This window comes from Podarcis pityusensis, assembly GCF_964106645.2.
Source record: "Podarcis pityusensis genome assembly, chromosome: 7".
Lineage (NCBI taxonomy): Eukaryota > Metazoa > Chordata > Lepidosauria > Squamata > Lacertidae > Podarcis > Podarcis pityusensis.
In genome coordinates this window covers 79,981,040-79,988,011 of record NC_138031.1, presented here as the reverse complement: position 1 = coordinate 79,988,011, position 6,972 = coordinate 79,981,040, and positions in this window count along the sequence as shown.

The window sequence follows — 6,972 nt, the reverse complement described above, 5'->3', positions numbered from 1 at the left end:
GTCTGTCAGCTGGGATCTTGACCTCTGTTTCTTTGTTTCTGCAAGGATACATCATAAATTGCAATGTTTGTGTTAGGTTGCAGATGTAACATGGTTTTGTGGACACTCAAGTGGTAGGGAGGAATAAGCCCCTGAAGCATGCAAATGATCAAAACAAATGAGTGTTCTAAACCAGAGAGTCATGAAGAACATAAGATTTATTTAGACCAAGGCAATTTAGGCTACAATCCTAATTCCACTTACCTGGAGAGGAAGGCCCATTGATTCGATAGAACTTAGACATGGTTAAAATTTTGCTGTTAAACCATGCCCCAACCATGTTTTAAAACATCAAGAAACTAATTAATTTGGAGTTCAGCCAATTATCTATTTTGAAATTCATAATTATTTTTTTAACAAGTATGCTTACTAACCAATTCCTATGTCTCAGGGATGGGAAACGATCTGGCCAAGTTAGATCCTTATCCCCCCAACACCCCCACACCTCGGGGCATATAAAAGCCAGCCAGCCAGCCAGCCCCAGTCCCAAGTTGTGGGAGCAACGTTGGTGGTTCTCAGTCCCTGCCTGAACCCTGCCCAGCACCAGCTTTGACTTTTACGAACTGCCTTCGTATTGCTTGCCTCTTGATTAACCCCCGGGACCAGCACACATTTCTTCATCTGTTTGTGATTATATCTATACAGTGGTACCTCCGGTTGCGGACAGGATCCGTTCCCGAGCTCTGGTCGGATCCCGAGGTTTCTGCAACTGGAGGGACTGCTTCTGCACATGCACGCATGGCGAAACCTGGAAAAATACGGGTTTGCCGCGTTTGCATCCTGAAGGATACGCAACTGGAGGTGTGCGTATCTAGAGGTACTACTGTATCTCTCTCTCTAAATTTATTAACAGTAAAATATTTTGAATTTCTCCTAATATACACATTTCTATATGCAATTTTCCCATATGTAACTTATGTTTGAATGCTATTTTTATGCATACATGCGCAGTTTACCTTAGTATATGCATTTTTGCACATATTACTTGGCCGGAAAAATACATTGCAAAATTTGGAGAAGTGAGAATTTCAAAGGATGATCGTGTTCCAATTAACGTATATTCACCTTTAATGCAAACTGAATCAAATTTTGCCCTGCTGAATCTCTAATGCCTAAGGAGGATGGGGAACTTGTAGCACTTTTGACGTTAGACTGCAATTCCCATCATGCCTGACTGCTGGCCATGCTGACTGAGGCTGCTAAGAGTTGGAGGTCATTAGCATCTGAAGGACTATAGGTTTCCCCTCCCTGCTATAAAAAAAAGTGAAGGTGAATGGATGCCCCAATGATGATAAACCTCTTGGTAGGAAACCTGGATTTCCAAGTCACACAGCAAAGGAAATGGGCATTTTTTCTCGGGGGTCCCTGTACCAGCAGCAATGCTTAGTAGGTACAGCCTCACTTCTGTTTGCTCTGGATGGATAATTTTGTGAAGTGATACCATATTTTGCTCCTGGCGAAACAATGTCCTAGTTTAATCCATTCCTGAGTTTCATGCAATAACAGAGTGAAAACTAGTTCATATAATCTCAAAAGGTTTCAAATAAATTAATCAGCAGCCACCATAACTCAATCAAGGTAGTTGCTATTTTTTTAGCAGGTAGCAAAGTCTTGAGATACCTGTGGCTTCCCCTGTAGACCCGCGAGACAGAATAAGGTAGACGTTCTGCTGGCAGGATGAGGTACTGCAGGTGACTCCAGAATATTTGCAACTTCACATCACTACAATTTTCCAGCACAACCAGGATAACAAATTATCAGCTTGCCAAAAATGTAAGAAGCTATGGTGTTAGGTCAGTGGCATTTTCTGTGTGGCTACTGGGATTTGAAGAGGACCCTTTACAGGAAGAGTCTTTACAGAGTAGCCAAATAGCTAAGGTACACCAATGAAGGTTTGCCCACTCCTGATTTCTTTAGACATTAAGAATCAAAAGCATAAAAAGATATCCTGAAAAGTCAAATATTAATGTTTTCTTTCAGACTTCTGAAGCAGATAACATTATCTTCGCTAAGCAAGTGTGCATGCATAATTTTCATGCATAATTTTATGGGGAAAAAATGCATTTTGTTATATTGAATTCAAATAAAAAACAAAACAAGTGAGAGTCAGAAAGTGCATTTTAAAAAAAATAAACACTGCTATCTGATTTACATTTATTTAGTTTAAACTGCACTTAGCTACCAGCATTCATACACGCCCGTAGGGATAAATAAGTGTTTGTCAAGGCCAGGGAATCCGGAGGTGAAAAAAGAAAGACAATGCTCAGAATACCTTACATAGTTTCCTAGTTTTCACTCTCAGTGTTAATGTTTAAAGGTAAAGGTACCCCTGCCCTTATGGGCCAGTCGTGTCCGACTCTAGGGTTGTGCGCCCATCTCACTTAAGAGGCCGGGGGCCAGCGCTGTCCGGAGACACTTCCGAGTCACGTGGCCAGCGTGACAAAGCTGCTCTGGCGAGCCAGCACCAGCGCAGCACATGGAAATGCCGTTTACCTTCCTGCTATAAAGCGGTACCTATTTATCTACTTGCACTTAGGGGTGCTTTCGAACTGCTGGGTGGGCAGGAGCTGGGACCGAAAGACGGGATCTCACCCCGCCGCGGGGATTCGAACCGCCAACCATACGATAGGCAAGTCCTAGGCACTGAGGTTTTACCCACAGCGCCACCCGCGTCCCTGTTAATGTTTAGGTGACTATTAAAAGCAGTCCTGCTGACACTTGAATGCTGCTATCCTATACATACTTACCTGGAAGTAAGTCTGATTGAACATAGCGTTACAAAGGTTGCATGCCATGTCCAATCTCTCCTGAGATTCGAGGCGTCTTACCCAGGGTCATGTTTCTGTAGGCAATCAAGATGTGGCGGAGACTGTCGTGACTTTATGATACAGTTTATTTTTCATCTATTTACACCAGAAGCTTTCAATGGAGGGAGTGCAGCAGTTATAGCATTCACATCTCAATAGGGGCTTGTTCACCCAGTAGTACAGCACTAGATACTCAAGGCTTCTCAAATGCCATCTTCGTGGCTTTGTCCCAGCCTGACAAGATGGATCTGATCTTCAGCTCCCGCATGGAGTTCTGCCTCCTTCCTCCTCCTTCCCAGAAAACCCTTTGCAAAACAACTCCTCCCCTTCTGTCTGCTCCCCCCCCCCCATTCTCACTATTCCAAGCCTACTTTTAAAAGGTGTCAATTTTTCCTGCAGCCTATATCATTGCTCAGCGTAACTTTGGCAACCTCTATTGGCAAAGACCCAATGATTTATCTGTGATGGACCATCCACACCTCATCCCAGGTGAGGCTCTGGCCTGGAAAGGAAGCTTAATCTGTATTTTGTCCCACTGGCCTGGGATCTTGACTGTGGTTTTCTTCTGGAGTGCCTTGCCAGGAAGGGGCTAGGGAGCACAATGTTGCAGTGGTTCTTGTGTCATCAGAATGCTAATGATATCCAACTCTGTCTTTCTTGTCAATTAGATTTTAGGGAGGCAATGGAGGTCCTGAACTGTTGTCTGTCAGTGATTGACTAGATGTGAACTAACAAGATAAAACGTAATCCAGATAAGACAGAAGTGCTTTAGGTCAGTAGGAAAGCTGATCTCGGATTAGGTGTACAATCTGTTCTGGACAGGGTTGCTCTCCTCTTGAAGGATCCGGTTCACATCTTGGGAATGGGCCTAGGTCTAGTCTTGTTAATGGATGATCCATTGACCACTGTAGCCAGGAGTATATTTGCTCAGCGTCTGCTAATGCACCAGCTGCCCACTTTTGCTGGAGATGACAGATCTGGCTACTACCGGGCAGACTGGATTAGTATCACACGGTACCTCTGAAAAGTATTCATAAACATCAAGTACTTTGAAATACTCCAATTAGAATGGCAATGAGGGCTAGTTTCTCAGAGTACAACATTTCAATATTATACTCCCAATATTGGCTTCTGGTCCATTTCTGGGCTTAATTCAAAATGATGGTCACAACCAGCACAAAGGAAGGATGGTAACTCAGTGGTAGAGCATCTGTGTTGCATACAGAAGGTCCCAAGCTCAATTTCCCAGCATCTCCAGGTGTCCTGAAGCACATTCCCAGCTGGGAGTGTCCTGTCTGAAACTTTGGAAAGTCATGGCCATTTAGTGTGGGCAATACAGAGCTACATGGGCCATTGTTCTGAGTCAGTGTAAGGCAGCTTCCTGTGTCCCTAACCTTTGCAAACAGGATTTTCAAAAGACCTAATTCTCCCACATGATTCTGCCTACCCATTTAGATCTTTGACAGTGGCCTTGCTTCACATCCCTCTGCCAACAGAGACACGGTTGGTAGGTATATGGGGCAGGGTCTTCTTGGCTATAGCATTAAGACTTGGGGGTGGGGGGAGTTAGTGAACCAGGTCTGGTTTTAATTGATAGAAAAGCAGTACTAATTATAGAATGATATAACTAGAAAGCAGGTAAAGATAATCCAGTCTAGCTCCTAAATTAAGCAATAACACACTATGTTGAGTTAAAGTATACCCAACCAATATATTTGTACTTATCAGATTAATCTGTTAAGGATACTTAGCTCAATCATGTTGAATTCCCAATGTTTAACTGTTTTTTAGTCCCATTTATAAGTGAGAACAATCTGTTTGTTGTTTATACATGTGTGTGTGTGTGTGTGTGTGTGTGTGTGCATGTATGTATGTATGTACGTACGTACGTACGTACGTACGTATATGTATGCATAGTGTTGACCCTTCTGCCGGAAAAGTAATTAAGTATTATACTTGTTTCAGGATTAATTCCTCATGAGGCTGTTTCTGTTCTTGTTTAATTTTATTACGGTAGCCAATATGAAACATATGAAGGACGTCTCGCTATTTCAACATAATGTTTTCAGTCTTGTAATTTCCCAGATGGGGATGTAGCAGATGTAGGTGAAGGCAGTTGGCGGATGGACAGACTCGACCACGTCTGGAAATGGTACACCCACACCTGACAGGGGATTTGTTTCCTCAAAGCAGTGATCTGCATAAGGACTCCTGCTGGCAGCCATCCAGGTGTAGATAAGGTTCCAAATGCTGAAGAGGCGGAGAACCTGCTGTAAAAATGACACAGTTCAGCAGGACGTTCTGCACAATTCCCAGTTAAATCAATAGGAACTCCATGAAAATATTGTACATTTTGTTGGCATCCGTCTGTCTCGAGACAATGGAGTGCGCCTCCACGAGTGAAGTCAAACTGCTGCATTAGCAGCACCAAAAATGACCTCCCCAGGGTGCAAGCCTGAGCAGTGTATATGGAGGTCATGGGCTGCCCAGACAATAAGGCCCTCTTCCCAGAATACGTTTGGCGCCAGCTTGGCTGCAGGAGTTACCAGGAGGCATACAAGGCACCATCCAACTGGCATAGGAACTCCACTCTGTAGGGTTTATTCCTTAGCCTTTTCTTCTCCTGAAGATATGCTGCAAGACAGTAGAGGTTTAGGATGAGTTTTCCTTCTCCTAGACGGGCTACCTTCCCAGGTGGGTGAGTCCCATCTGCGCCTCACTTCCCCCTACAGCCCACGCAGAAACCATCTTCTTGACCGTTGGACCCATTATTGGTCTCATATGCTCAATCCACTGGAGCCTTTGTATGCAGGGGAAGTCCCTAACACACTGAGGGTTTAAGACCCATCAGCTGCAAAAATCAAAGGCTCACCTCAAAATCTGTGTATCTTACTTCCAGGTAACTATGTGATTTGGCTTTTATGTTATTATTTAGATATTTTACTTGTCCTGTCTAGAAAATATGAAAACTACACAAAGTATACATATTTTGTATACTCTATAAACAAACAAACAAATATTTCTGGTTTAGGGGTTTTTGTGACTGTGAATTGGCAGTACTGCAACAAAATCTGTTCCAGGAACAAAATGGGTTTCACAACCTCTGGAACTTCAGGGATTTCGTTCAGGTATGGTTGAGGTGTGCCTGGGTTAGCTGCCTGTATCATGGATATAACAGAATGTGTGGGATACTGTACCCTAATTTAATTAATTCAATATTTGCAAAGCACATTTTACCTCTCCAATCATATTTTTAAAATAACATTTTAAAGACAAAATCATGTAAGTGTGCAGTTATCAAATCAGCTTTGATGCCTAGTAGTTTGCATTCTAACTTTGATGGAAATAAGGTTGGGTTTTTGAAAATTGCCTTTGCTACACCTGTTGTTGACAGTATCCCCTTGTCCCGCCATTAACTATTCAGGCCAATTTTACAAAGCAAAAACAGTTTGTAGAAGCAGCTGGATATTCATGAAATAAACATATTTTGCAGTAATTATTTTAATTAATGTTAAACTTTGTCTTACTACTGAGTCTTTTGGTGTTATCCGACACCCCTTGAAGTTCCATGGTGGAGTGCATCCAAGACTGCCTCTCTAGGGCACAGTCTCACCATATTGTCTTGGAATGAGACAAAGGTTTTCTTATGCTCTAGGGTTTATTTTTAAAACACTCTCCTGCTTGCAGAAATAATGAACTCAGACAGCTCCATCTGCATTGGATATATTATCAGTAAAATTCTGTCTCATTATAAAATTGGGCAAGAGCATAACTGGTGCAACATCCCAGAGGCAGAGATTCTCAATAACTCACGCTGTCTCCATTCTAGGTCTGGGTCCTAGGCCAGCTAAGGGGGAAAGGAGAATATTTCCTTCAATAAATGTTCCATCTTCTTATGTTCTTACTGCTGGTCCTGCTTCTGCTCTTTCCATTGTTGTGGGCTTGGAGTACTTGGAGGACATATACCATACCATACCATACCATACCATACCATACCATACCATACCTATAAAGGTCCTTGGGATGTTGATTACAATATAGAATCTATATTGAGTCTATACCTCAAGGAACATCTCCACCCCCATCGTCCAGCCCAGACACTGAGGTCCAGCTCTGAGGGCCTTCT